Here is a 15,524-nt window from a genome sequence, read left to right as displayed (position 1 = left end):
GTGCATGTAAAGAAGATGAAGGGTGGAAGAAGCAGTCATGTAAAGAGACTATGAAGAAAGAATGTGATACAGTTAGTGTTATGGACCGAATTGTGCCCCCTGATTCATTTGCTGAAGTCCTAACCTGCAAACTTCAGAATGTGAACTTAGTTGGAGATAGGATCTTTTGGAAGTGATTGAGTTAAAAATATAGTCATTAGGGTCAGATCGTAATCCAATCTGACTAGAACTTTGGATTCACAAAGACTAGGCATGTACATGCACCAAAGAAAGGCCATGTGAGGACACATGGGAAGGCCATGAGAAGACAGCAATCAAGCCAACAAGAGAGGCTTCAAAAGAAAGCAAACCTATTGACACCTTGATCTTGAATTTCTAGTTTCCAGACTGTGAGAAAATAAAACTTCTGTTGTTTAAGCCACTCAGTATTTTTGTTATGGCAGCCCTAGGAAACTAATACAGTTAGTTATTAAATGATGCTGGAATATTGTTAATTTTGTTGGGTATGACAAAAGTAATGCAGTTATTATGTGGATATTATATTTTTAAGTGTGCTTATCATAAAGTTATTGTTTCTTAAATGTAACATCCCTTTTTATATTAACTGTCTTTATTAACATTTGTGATGACAGTTCCCATCATTGCCCCTAAGTTGTTAGCTGGGACTATGGCAACTCTTATGCACAAAGGCGTCCTTGTTTGATCACATGTGAGAAGAGGAACTCACCTGGTCCTGCAGAAGCCCCCTTCCACTCTGGTCCAATCTCCTGGAGCTCTCCTAACCCATTCTGTTTATTTTGGGCACAAGATATTTGCTGGATGAAGAACTTCTCTTCTTCCGATTACAGCAGATGGGTTATGGAATGTGTTAATCTACATACAAGTTACAGATAAAAATGTAGAAAAAGGTGTGTTCATAAGTGACGAATGGCCTTCTCTACTCCTTATAGGTGTGTCTGGGAAAAATTTTCCTCTACATCTCTTTATTTACAAAATCTACTTTTCTCCATAGAAAATTCTCCATGATCCCTTAGTAGATAGTAACACTGGCTCCTCAAACTTTGCTTTATGTCCATTATTAGTTAGAATTTTTCATCCTGTGATAATGATCCTATCGTAAATGATATGAAATAGAAAACTCCCATCCTATTTAAAGCTTTCAGGCTGTAAGTAATTTGAATCCCTGGTAGGCTCTCAAATCCGAGCTTTCTTATACAAAACATTTGTGCATATTATTTTCCTTTTGCTCATTTTCATGAGCATTTTGGGGTTTGTTGATTGTCATTAAGTTTTCCTGTTAGTATGAAAAGCTAGATGTTGAAATGGTAGATACCAAAAGGAACCTTAAATTAGATCTTTTGATTTTATTTCCCATAGGAGATTATCTTAATTGGATTATTGGTCTGTCTCTCCAAAATTTTTTTCTTGGGATTATACTATTTCTCTAAAAAAATAACGTTGTTATTGGTTGAACTTCATACTTAACTTTCCTGTAGATTGCTTCCTATAAGAACCTAGTAAAAGTCCACACTTACATTTAGGTTATAGATGAAAGGTTGGAAAATGTTTTCTGTAGAAGACTAGAGAATAAATACCATAGCCTTTGAGGGCCACATGGGCTCTATTGCAACTACTCAATTCTCTATTGGTGCAAAAGCAGTCACAGACGTCATGTGAATGAGTCAGTGTGGCTGAGTTCCCATGAAACTTTATGGACACCGAAATTTAAATTTTATAAAATGTTCATGTCTCATAAAGTGTCATTCTTTTTTTGATTTCCACTCCCAACAATTTAAAAATATAAAAATTGAGATTTTGTGCTGGTGAACACATTAAAGTGCTAGGAGGATGGAGCACCTATAAGGGGTATGGAAGCTACATGCCCCTCCCCCTCATTTTGCCCTGTGTAAATTTAGCTGTTCCTGAGTTACTGACCCCTATCCTGCTAACAGACTGCTTTTGGTGGACATCTATAATAGTGTCAATAATTTTTAAGCAAAATCTGAAAAAAAAAAACAAACAAACGAAGAAACCAGACAGCCTTTGAATTCAAACAGCAACCATTCCCTGAGTCCCCAGCCTGCTTGCCTACCCCATCAAGATTTCGGGCTTGCCAAGTTTCCATAATTGCATGAGTCAATACCTCAAAATAAATCCCTCTCTTTATATAAAAAATAAATAAAAGTTTAAAAATGTAAAAGCCATTCTTAGTGCACAGGCCATACAAAAACAGTCAGTGGTCTGGATTTGGCCCATGGGCTGACCTCTGTAATAAATACATAGAAACTTTCAGTAGATTATCATTAATTTTAAAGATTTTATTTATTTAGAAGAGGGGAAGGTAGTGAGAAAGAGAGGAACAGAAACATCTATGCGAGAGAGAAACATTGATTCATTGCTTCTCACATGCATCCCAACTGGGGACCAGAACCACAAGCCAGGCATGTGGGAATTGAACTAGTGACCTTTTGCTTTATGGACAAAGCCCAACCAACTTGGCCATGCTGGACAGGGTGGAAACTTTCTGTAGATTATTTACAGTTTTAGAAAAGGAAGTGCAGATTCTAGGGTAGTACTATCCCATTGATTATACTAAAAATTTCCCATCATACCTCATGAATATACCACAGTGCAGCAGGCTACATATCATACATAAATAGTCTAACAAATTCACATTTCTGCCTCTAGCCCAGGCCAACCCCTTCATTTCAAAACACATCAATCCAGCTACCTAGTTGCCACAATGGGAGCTCTCATGGATATCTCAGACTTTAGGGTCTAAAACAGACTCTTCAGTCTCTTTTCCTGCCCCCTCTGTTTCTTCTCCAGTCTTCTCCAAGTCCATGCATGGTGCCCACATCATAGGAGTCACCTTGATTCTTCTCACTGCATCTTACTCATTAGCAACTTGCCAGATCTCCAGAGTGGATGTTATCAGTTCTTTTCACTTCTCTCCAACCCCAATGCCTCTCCAGTTCAGTTTCGCACCTTGCCTAGACTGCCACCATAAGCCCCCAGCCTATCCCCTTCTACTCTACCCCACACAGATTTTCTGCTAGGGTGGCAGAGTTGAGTAGTTGCAATAGAGACCACAAGACCCACAAACTAAAACTTTTTTTGCTTCTTTCTCTTTTAATTTCATGATGAAAACCTGAAACCTACTAAAGTGTATTTATTTGTTAGATAAGAACAAAGAAAAAGTGGTTTAAGTAATTTTTATATCCAATGTTATAGTACATATTTATTTATAGAATGGCAAAGCTATAATTATGTATATACATATTTGAATATATGCTTATACAAGTGCAGATATATTTTATATTCTATATAAATTAGAAGTTTGCTTTATATTTTATATACTTTATATTAGAATTGAATTTCTATATGATTTCTTTTTTAATCTTTTTTATTTTTTAGCTTTTTCACGTTTTATTGTTGTTCAATGATCTCACCTATAAGTGGAACCTAATGAACAAAACAAAAAAGCAAGCAAAATATAACCAGGAACATTGAAATAAAGAACAAGGTGATGGTAACCAGAGGGTAGTGGGGAGAGGGATAATGGGGGAAAATAGGGGAAAGGCCATCAAGCAACATTTATAAAGGACCCATGGACAAAGCTAAAATATTCACTGATTTAAAATAGAACCCAGATTCTGTTAGTCTGCTGTGCTTTCGATGGTAATCTGTGACATCAAAATGTACTCTTTATCAGAGCCTGCTTTCTCCACTGACAGTTTTCAGCTAATGCACAGTTTCTCCTTTGTCTACATGAGCAAATGTAGTATTCAATAGTAATCACACCTGACTCACATTTAATTTGTGAAAGTATTCTGTGGAACAGATTTGAACATCCCATTTTATCTACAGGGAAACTCAGACTCAGAGATTGTGTGTGATGTGCTAAAGGTCTCAAAGTCTATCCCTGAAACAGACTTGGATCTATCAGGGTTGTTAAACTCATTTTCACAGCAGGGGGGTGGGGCCGCACATCAGCCTCACAGTTGCCTTCAAAGAGCCAAATGTAATTTTAGGACTGTATGAATGTAACTACCCCTTAACTAGGGCAAGGAGCTCAGTGCTGCTACTGGGTAGAAACAAGGTAGAAGGCTGGATTTGGCTCCTGGACCTTGTGTTTGCCACCACTGGCTCCAGTCTCAGATCCATCTATCACCCACAATGTCTTGCTCTGACCACAGCTGTGCGCAGAGCACAATTAGGCAGCTTTGGGTTATTTTTGGCTGCCCATCAAGGGAATGCCTCTGGAGTCCTTTCTCTAGCAGGGCTGCTGCTAATTAGAATGGACTAATAAAAACTCCAGTGCATCACCTTGGTTCCATGCTGCCTTCATGTTCTCAAGACAGTCTTCTGGGGGCTGAGCTGGTACAATGTTTTTGTCTGCTTATCCTAGGATGTGTGAGAGAATCTCTGTTCTTCAAGGTTTTGGTTTTCTACAAATTGCAACAAAATATTTACTAAATTTTAGGTCCTCATCTCCCCTTGGCATGAAGTATTAAATAGCTAGGTATGATGAACAAACAGATTTAAAATTGAAAAAATTTCAAAGAATCGAAATGTTTAATGGTTTTACATTTTGGACTATCTATAGAGAACTGTAGCTATTTACTAATTTTTCTTTTTGTGAGACAACGTAAGGCAGTTAGATAAATAGATCTGGGAATAAAACTTCCATCCTAAGCGATACATAAAAAGACTCATAGAGGACCAGTTTTAATCAAATTACAATCTATATGTCATCTCCTGATTATCAGAATAAATGACATACAAGGTCTGGTAGAACTAAGTCCTGCTTGAGTGTGGTTGGTAGGGTAATAATATGGTTGTAATAATTTATAGTTTTAATTTGAACATTTTACCTAAAATGTTATGTGGTGTGCTCAGGTGTGATATTGTTATGCTACAGAATTACATGCTTATAATTTTGTAATAAAATATTTTGCAATAAAAAGGAGTGTTATTTGTGCCAGACCCTGTATTTTAACAAATATATGCTCTATCTAAATTAATATTTATAATTTCAACACCTTCATGATTATGAACATACCACTAGAGATAAGGAAAAGAAATAAATCTTTTTGTTTAGTTTATGACAGTTGTTTTATATGCCCAAGGTGAGTTTTCTATTTTAAATTTTGCATAATTTTACCTGTTTCCTACCTCTTTGTACCCTTTTATTTGCCCCCCCCCCCCACTTTACACAAATTTATTTGACATAGTCTGGTTCAAGGTTCAGATGTTTTGTTAATAAGTATTCTATTTTACCAGCAGAGTAGCACAGTCTAACAAGTCACTTAAAAGGCCAAAAGTGACTAAATATCTTTAGCAAAAATTTAGCTCTTGTGAAAGTTTGATAAATTGCAAGTTGTTGCATAACTTTTATGCTTTGACTTAAACCTGCCCACAAACTGTAAAGAGTGTATGTAGTTTTCTCAGAATGTGGAGGTCAGACCAATGAAGCTGACTCTCATCCCACTGAAGATCAAGACAAGACAGAGGTATGGGAGCAGACTCAGGGACACAGACCTGAAGCAGTGTCCTCCTTGCCCAGATCTGGAGAGGCCCGTGTACTCCAGAAGCACAAAACTGACTCCAAGACTATTTTCATCTTATATTTAGAGTTCAATATATTAGTGTGGTCTTTTTAAAAAGAAACAAATGCAGACATCAAAATAAAAAGACCAGCTTAGTAACAAGAAATTTAATATGAAAATTAATTATATTTAAATCATTCAAGGAGATAATGTTAAAATTACTCACAGCCCCATACACATTCTCTTCTGCAAAGGTGAACCAGCTGTTCTTTCCAGAAATATTGTTAGCCTTTTCTTAACATTTCTTAATATTGTTTTCTTGTCAACATCTATAATAAACCCTACTAGATGTAACACCAAGTAGTTAGATATGGATTTTACTGAGAGCAGATTACTTACTATAAAAGTAATTTTTTTCTGCCACTAAAGTTTATATATTTATTTTTGGTCTAGAAAAGACAAAGATTTTGGCAAAGTATGGATTCATAATGGATATTAAGTCTTAGGTATAAGCTTTTATATTATAAAACTTTTCTCAGGACTTGTTGGAATAAAAAAAAATTAGAATCTGTACCTGATATGAATATATCAAAATATAAGTGCTTAAAATAAAGTTATTCATGATCAGGGGCCTAAAATAATGATGGGTCAATATTAGAAGAATAACAGTAATAGGTACCACTTACTGAATACTCCCTTGAACTCTCTGCTAAATATTTCTTACTTTAAAGTAAGAGTAATTATCCCTATTATACATATTAAGAATTAGAGGCTCACAAACCAGTAAGTCAAAATTTAAATCCAGTTTTTTCATCCCAATGCCTATGCTTTTTACATGACACAGCTGCAATTTGAAACATATAGTTGCAAGGATTATAACATACTTCTTTTCCTTCCAACATTTTGAGACTCATAAAAACATGTATTACATTTTATAATTGTAAATGACAAAAAAATTAATCTTCATTTTCTAAATTGCATTGGAAACAAATTATCTAATAGGTTAAAAATGTGACCCAAACATAGAAGAAAAAGAAACAAATCAAGAAAAATATCTTCAAGAAAAATGGTGATAGGTCAGGGCACACCCTTGTTACCATACAATAACTAAATTCAGATAAATAATTAAAATCACATTTCTAAAGACACCAGAAAGCTATGGAAACAGAATGATTAAATTTACTAAAAGTTTTGAGAGGGAGATCTCTTCAAAAGTGAGCAGTCTGTCACTAGCTATTTACATCCCTGAGGACATTTGGTAACTCTGGGCATGGACAGCATATAAAGGGTCTCCACAGCCTCATGCAGAAGAACAAGTCTTCCTCCAGTAACAGGTCTTCCTCCAAGGCATGGCTGGCCTCCTCAAGATGTTCACCAGGTGTGGAAACCACCTGGGGAAGGTGGGGCACAAAGGAAAGCTCAAAACTTCTGAAGGTGGGACTAAGTCTCTCATTCTTTCAAGAGTGAAAAGATAGAAACCCATAGAAACCCATGAGGCTCTAAATACAAAGGCCAGGAGAAAATACATGAAAAATGGAATATAACCAGAGATGACTTAAGTCTTACTAAAATTGTAAACAGCTCCAACCCACTTTAATTCCTGTTAACAGCGAAGTGATCAGCCCCTCGTTCTCACAGAGGAAATCCCTCCAAAGGAGATCCCTTGTTGGTAGAAGATATTATCTGAACCTACACAATCTCTGTATATACAATGTCTGCATATATCAATAATAAAAATTACTAGATACATGAAGAGATGGAAAAATGTGATAGAGAAAACAAATGATAGATATGGGTTCACAAACCATCTCAATATTGGATTTAGTAGACAAGAGTTAGATGGACAAAATTGATGAAAAATAGAAAATTTCATCCTAGAATTTAAATGTATTAAAAAGAATCAAATGGATATACTACATTTATAACAAAATAATTTCTGAAATTATAAACTCACTAGTTTGACAGAAGGCTGAGCACAGGAGGAAACAAGTTAATTAAATTAAATACAAGTCAAAAGAGAGTATTCAAATTGAAGAAGAGACACAAAAAATGGACAAAAAGCATAAAATAAGAGACACAAGGGAGAAAAGAAAAAAGTCTAATATATATGTATACATTACATATACAATACTCAAAATACTCCTTTTATATAATACTCAAATAATAGTTTGAGCATATATACTCAAATATATATTTATATTTATTTATATGCTCAAATAATATATATAAGAGAAGCAGGAGAGACAAAACAGGTCAGGAGCAATATCTGAAGAGATATTGAGTAAAAATTTTCCATAGCTGATGAAAGATATCAATCCACAGATGTAAGAAACTCAGTGAATAGAAAGCAAGACAAATATAAAACCATAGTTAGCCACATTATATTCAAATTGGGGCAAGCCAAAAACAAGAGAAAAAAAATTAAATCAGCAAGAAGTAAAAGACGTGTTACCTTCAGAGAAGCATGCATTTTCACAGAAACTATAGAAGTCAAAAGATAATGAAATGAGTGTACAGGCAAAGCACAGTTAGGGATTTGCAGTACACACACATTTTTGACAATAACTTATATCCAGAATGTATAAGGAACTCTTATGAATCAATAATAAGACAGAGAATACAATGGGAAAATGGGCCAAAGAGATGTGGAGGCAGTTTACAATAGGAGATATACAAATGGTCCCCCACAAAAGGTACCCAACATTGTTAGTAAGCATTAGAAATACAAATTAAAACCACAATGATGTACTTCTCTACACACACAAGGGAAAGACTAAAATTAAATGGATTGACAATTCTAAATGTTGATGAGGAATATATATATATGTTCTGGCAGAAGTAATTACTCTTTGCCTGAGTGTTATTGATAGGGTAATAATAATTTATAGTTTTAATTTGAACATTTCACCTAAAATGTCATGTGGTGTGCTTGAGTATGATACTGTTATGTCACAGAATTACATGCTTAAGGTTTTGTAATAAAAAAGGGGTGTTATTTGTGCCAGATCCCGTATGTATGAATGTGTGTGTATATGTGTCTGTGTGTGTATTTATTTATTTATTTATTTACTTACTTACTTACTTATTTATTTCTGGTTTGGAAAGTAAAAGCAGTTTGAAAAACTGACTATTATCTAATAAAGCTAAACATATACTGAATCTGTTACTCAGCAATTTCACTCTTTGGAATCCAATGGAAATAACAGCGTATATTTATCAAAAGACATGAATAAGAATGTTTATGTTAGCATTATTCATAATAGCCCACACTGGAAACAACTCAAATGTCCTTCAGTAGTGGAAGGGATAAATGAACTGTGGTGTATTCACACAGAAACACTGGACAACTGAAAGAAATCATAATACACACAACAACAATGAATAATCTCAAAAACATAATGCTGAGCTAAAAAACTAGATGAAAAGAATATATGTTCATGTCCATATGAAGTTCAAAAACAGGCCCAACTAAAATATGATTTGAGAACTTATAAAAGTAGTTACCTGTGGGAGGAAACAAGACGGGGGTTCTTATGGATATGGGGTGAAAATATGCTATACCTTGTTCTGGAGCAGTGGTGAGTGATCCTCCACCCTACTCCTAGAAAACATATGGCAATATTTAGAGATATTTTTGATTGTCACCTCTAGGGAGAGGTGCTACTGGCATCTAGTGGGTAGAGGACAGGGATGCTGCTAAATGTCCTACAACAAAGAGATATTCAATCCAAAATTTCAATAGTGCTGAGGCTGAGAAATCCTGACCTAGATGATGGTTACATAAGGGTGTACTTATGTAAAGTTCATTAATCTGTACACTTAATATATGTACAATTTACTATAAGTTAAAACTCAAATTTAAAAAAGTTAAAAGCAATCCAGGATGTCACAAAGAAACAACTATAGCTCCTCACGGAAATTCAGCAAACTTATGTAGAAACTTCATTTCAATTTTATGGATAGTCTAACTTATTAAATAGTCCCAATGATCTGAAATTACATTAAGCGAAGAAGAACAGAACTCTCTATGTACAGCCCCCATTAAATGCAAAGCAGAATCTATACTTTTCTACACAGCAGACAATGTATAAATTAGTATTCAGTTATCACTAGAAATGGATATTTGTAGAAACAGAATAAAGGTATATGGTAAAGTCCACACATCTGGGATTCTCTTGGGGCCATCAAAAGACAGAGAAAAATATACATGTGCTTTTAAACAATCGTCTAATTTTGGTTCCAAGGATAACAGCTTCTTACCATTAATTATCAACAAGTATTAAGAAATCTAGTCCCTGAAATCTCTTTATCATCTCACCCTGACATAAAAGTTTTACAAGGTGAGGGGAGGCATAGGTTGCATCATTCTTTCCATGTCTTTCACAGAAGGAACAGCCATAAGAGCCTGTCCTGATTTAGCCATATGGCTCCAGAAGGGTTTTAGGTGCTGGGTTATAAGGAACTGTAGAACAGCATCACAAACTTGTGTTCTAGTACTTGAGCAAATACTGTTCAGTTGGTGTCAGAGGTGACAAATGAGGACGTACCAGAGAACAAGGTATTCTCTACTTCGCTGTTGTGCTACATGTATGCTGTCCAACAAGGACCTGAGAGAGTCAAACTAAACTGCTGGGCAGCTTTGCGTGAAATTCCACTGTCCAACATTAAAATACTAAAGCACTTAAAAACAACTTTACAATTCACAATAAAATTAAATAATAAGGAGAAATTGAGCACTCCAAAACCAAATATGTTACCTAGCTTTAATAATCATTGAAATAACTCAAGTAAATATCACAGTTGGTCAATAGAGCATATTACTCACATTTTGCAAATGATTTCTCACAGAAATAGCTAGAATCTAATCAACTGGATTAGAATCAAGGTAATATATTCTATGCATGCATAATCTTGAGCGCTTACAACTTCATTGTGAATGGACACTGCAAAACCCACTCAGTCATACTATAAACTGACTCATCCCATATAGTGTTGTCTAAATTCTTGAGCTGATCAAGGTAACATTCAGGAACCAGCGCAGATAGTGGTGGGTAATCAGTGACTCACACTTATTGTACTAAATGCTAAGCTCTGACTCAGACTGAACCCTGTTAGTTGCTGACTGACACTATATGTAGTTGAATAGAAGCTCACATTGTGAGTCACCTGGTAGTGCACTGAAAACCAATCCACAATATTCCCAATTGGATTCACATTATAATTATTTTCGTGCCTAATTTAACACATGTGGCTTCAAAACTCAAGTCTGCTGATCAGGATTAGGAGCATGCTAAAAAGCCACTCCCTGCTTAATGCCCTATATTTCTGTCTAAGAACATTTGGTATGTATACAGAGATGCAAAGTCAAGAATAAGATATCGAGTTCATGCACTGGAGAGAACCAAGGCTCCCTTCTTCAAGGATGCAGGCACAGTTTTTAGAAATGCCTTCCCTGGAAGACACTATTCTTATAAATAACTTAGCAAGGACAAATGCTCACTTGAATTCCTAAACTGCTCATGTGAGGGCTGGACCTTTGATCTACCTGCTGCATCTGTCTGTGTTAGGTGAATGTCACTGCTAGGTGTAGAAGTGAAAGAACACTAGGATGATAGAAACCACCATTTGAGCACCTGAAATGAAGCCAATAGCCAGGTTATTGCTCTAAAATAAGAAAGTTTTTTTCTCTTTCATTCCTGCTAGTTCACAAAATCTGAAATAATAAAATCTCTGTGTAATTTTGAAGGACTTTCCTAAATAGCTTTTACACAGGAAAGACCTTCAAAACCAGCAGGAAGGAGATTGTTAAAATTTAAAAACAGCTCAAAAATGATTTCTAATGTAAAACTGCTACAAAGGATTAATAGAACATGCAGCCTAATGGGACCTTATATTCTAATCCTGGCTCTGCCTCTAGCTTGATCTGTGACCTTACCTCACCTTAGGCAAGTTACATGGTCATATCTTCTACAGTGAGGGACTATGATGAAGCTGTGGGACAAGACTAGCAAGCCACATCACTGCCTGGTCTTTCTTGTGTTGGAGATAACACATGCTTGTTTATTTTTCTCTATATAATAACTCTAGTTTCCTATTTGTTAAAGGTTCATAAATCTGTAGGAAATCTTCAGTGTGGTGTTGAAAAGCCCTGGGAAGTGACTCAGAAGACCTAATTCTAATGTTATTTTGGCCCCTATTTATCTGGAGATCTCTGGCCTGGGCCCTTAACCTCTCTGAATGTTTCCTCATGTGTAAAGTGACAGAGGTGGAAAAAGTAATCTTACATTTACCTTGGTACATTTACACAATGGAATTCTATGCAGCAGAAAGAAAGAAGGAGCTCCTACCCTTTGCAACAGCTTGGATGGAGCTGGAAAGCATTATGCTAAGCAAAATAAGCCAGGCAGTGAAAGACAAATACCATATGATCTCACTTTTAACAGGAGCCTAAACAACAAAACAAACAAGCAAAATATAACCAAAGACGTTGAAATAGAGGACAGGCTGACAGTGACCACAGGGGAGAGAAGAGGGAATTTCAGGGGACAATGGGAAGGGTTTACAGGAACAAATTTAAAGGACACATGGACAAAAACTGGGGGGGGGTGGTAATGGGAGGGAAGTGTGGAGGGTTGGGAGGGTGGGCTGGATTGGGAGTAAAAGGGAGAAAACTGTACTTGAACAATGATTAAAATAAAATAAAAAAAGAATATCTTGGCTAAAATGTTTGAAATGATCTTAGAGATGTTAGCATCTCTAGCTTCAAAGCTGTTTCCACAATAAGATTGACTCAGTACACTATTTAATGCAGACATTGTTTTTTATATACCATGACCTAATGTATATTTTTCATGCATATCTGTTTTTCAAAGTGAAATATGTTAAAAGTTACAGCTAATTGTCTTAAAATGATGTTTAAAACTTGTATGTAAATATTTCATAATTATTTGAAATAAAAGGGTCCAGGAGATGTAGAAATGCATTGTATTTAAATTTATTTTTATTTAATAGTTTTATTGTATTTTTTTCATTACCATTTAGTCCCCTTACACCCTTACCCCATGCCCACCCGCTCCCCTCCGCAATCACCACACTGTTGCCCATGTCCATAAGTATTATATTTAAATTTACATATTGACATAGAAGACATTTACTGTTTTCCTAGTATTCATGATTTACAGAATACATTCTTGTATTCTATTTCATTATGTATACTCTTTACAGTATACAAAATGTGTACTTTTCCTTATCTTTTTATATTTTGAAGTTTACTATGCTAATTTAGATTAACATAAAATCAATAGTATTGATAGCTTTTGTTTGTTATATACCAGAGCTATACTATATTAATTTACTGAATGCTGGCGACTACCCTATGAGGTAGGTACTTCTATTATCCCCACTATGTGGATGATAGAACTATGGCACCAAGAAGTTAAGTAACTTGCCTAAGGTCACACAGCTAGGCTGGGATTTGAAACCAGACAATTACAAAGCCCAGGATTCCTACCCACTAGGCAATATTGCCTCTCATATGAGTTCCTGATTTCTGATACAAAAGATGCCACTTGATGAACAGAAGATAAACAGGATGGTGCCTAGTAGAAAATTAGGTTATGAGCAAAAGAAAAAAAAAGAATTTACAGACAGAGCCATTTTATTACAAATTTCCTTGCCAAGTCTGGGGAAGAAGTCAGACCATTTTGTGAACTTGGACCCTTACATAGTTAATGGATTCCACAATCTGGAACCACTAGAAGTGAAATGAAGACCATAGGATCTGTGCTCCAGGGGAGTGTTGACCCAACAAGGATGGCTGAAGAATAGTGCAGGAGCTCCCTGCTCCCCATGCTCCCAGGGCAATGAGAAAACCCCATGGGCAAGAGGCTGTTTCTGCTAGCCAGTGGGTAAGAAGAGTTCCACCTGCACCCAAAGTACCGGCTACAGTGGGGTGGACGGAGAGCGAATGGCCTCTGCCGGATTCTGAGAAGCAAGGGGTATGGGAGACATTTTCCCTCTAGCACTCTCCTCCCTGATAGAAACTATATTCGCAGTCCATTTTCCACCCTATTTGCCACAGGTGGCGAGGATGCGGCAGCAGCACCCTGTGATCCCAGTCAGCGCCCACTCTCTTAGCTGCCAGCACTTTTTGGGCCATATCCTGCCCGCTGCTAGGGTTGCTTGAGGGCCCTGGCTACTGGCCTGGGTTTTCCTTGGACCCTGGCAAGTCCGGGAGGCTCGCCACCTGGTAAGCCAGTCCCTGGGCGCTGCCTGTCTCCCTCCAGAGGCAGGATGGGCAGGTAGCAGAGCACATAGATTCCCCAATTCCCACTCCTTCCCGCCCACTCCCCCGAGTGTGCAAGGGCAGCTGGCACACAGAAGTTCCACTGCAAACGCCCACCCCTCCCCTAGCACTGCCTCTTCCCGAGCCTCACTCCAGGCCCATTCCCCAGCAATAAGGGCAGGGGAAGTCCCCCACCCTCCGCCCCCCATACCCACCCCAAGAGCCCACTTCCCTCTCTGAGCGCCCCTCTCCCTCACCTACCCACTTTCTCCTTCAATTTTCCACAGCCTGCTCTCCCAGACTTCTCCCAAGTTCCTGAGAGCAACTTGGACAGTGAGGAAGAGTCAATTATCCAGCTTTGTTCAAGAAAAATATCTGCGACGTCCGCTCCTAAAAAGCCTAGCGCGGATTCAAAAGAGTAAATGCTGAAACACCTGGGTCCGTGTGCAGGAGTCCTTTCCTGGCCCTGCTGTCCGGGTTCTTGTCCCGAGTTGTGCTTCCCCTGAAGGGAGGTTCTGCGATTCAGGGAATGTCTCCTCTTCCTTTCCACCTGCCTGCCTCGGCGACCAGCTCCTTCCTGGTCCTTCTCAATATCCAGTGGGAATGCCCACGTTTCCACCCGCCTGATTTCCCAGATATACTACGGGTGTCAATATGCATTTTAAGCTTTTAAGCGCTAGGCTCCTGCGTCCCCCACCCACTCACTGACACCAGGCTATAGAAGCTGACGCCCTGGTGAGCAGGATAGAAAACGATTCTGGTGGCTAAATGCGCCCCCCTGCCCCCCGCCCCTTGAGACACGGTCACACCTCCAAAATACGCACTGACCATTACACCAGGTTGGACCCGTGGAATAGGCGACCCACCCGCACACGCTCCCACCACTACTCCCGCCACTACGGTGAGAAAGAGCAGGCCAGCTTTTGCCCAGCGTGCGCTCCTGGCTTAGCCAGAGCCACTTCCCAGCCCAAGGTCTTAGGAGAGTGCGAGAGGAAGAAGAGAGGTTTAGGAAGCAAGGTACTCACGATTCCACTGTTAGCCTGGAGAGCCGGAGGGGAAGCTCCTCCCGTGTCGCTGTGGTACGCTGTGCGCATGCGTCCCTTGTGTACTTTATTTTTATTTTATTTTAAATTTTAATACCAAGTGATGTACTTTCACGTTCGTGATTGCTCTCTCCAACTTTCTTTTTCCTCTGGCTCTGGGTCTTTCCTCTCACCCTCCTCTCCTTTTCTCTCACTTCCTGTGCTGTGCCTCCACCCTCTAGTCCTTCCCCAGACGAGCAATCCCAAGTCCCACCTGGCTCTGGCAGCCGCGGGCTTCCCTGAGGTGGGTCACCAGAGGCCCCACGCGGGCACCAACCTGAACCCGGACCTTAGCCTCCTTCCTTTAGCCTGGAAAGTGCCGAGACTGTGGATGCAAAGCAAGGCAAGAGCTGAGGGTGTTTGCAGGATCCTCCTCTGCTGTATCCACGCTTCCGCGCTCGGGCCGCAGCCAGACTCAACTGTGGGAATGCGTGCTCAAACCCTGTGAATGAAGGGGGCAGAGGGAGGTGCGCGTGTTGGGGGTACACGGTGCATGGAGGGGTTGCTCAGTCCCTGGAGATTCTTGCCGCGGACTGCCCTGCCTTTGCAGGGCAGCCCCGTCACCTTCTTCCTTTCCCGAGGGTGTTTCTTGAACCTCTGCCCCTA

At 38.6% G+C, this 15,524-nt stretch overlaps 1 protein-coding gene across 1 annotated transcript in view; it reads right to left on the bottom strand.

Moving 5' to 3' along the window:
- Positions 1-15,524, bottom strand: part of RGS20 (regulator of G protein signaling 20) — a 119,712-nt gene that overhangs the window by 68,101 nt on the left and 36,087 nt on the right.

Source organism: Phyllostomus hastatus, unplaced genomic scaffold, assembly GCF_019186645.2.
Source record: "Phyllostomus hastatus isolate PE091 unplaced genomic scaffold, TTU_PhHast_1.1 phas_contig_65, whole genome shotgun sequence".
Taxonomy (NCBI): Eukaryota; Metazoa; Chordata; class Mammalia; order Chiroptera; family Phyllostomidae; genus Phyllostomus; species Phyllostomus hastatus.
The sequence above is the reverse complement of the archived record's forward strand: the minus strand, read 5'-3'. Positions and strand labels throughout refer to the sequence as shown.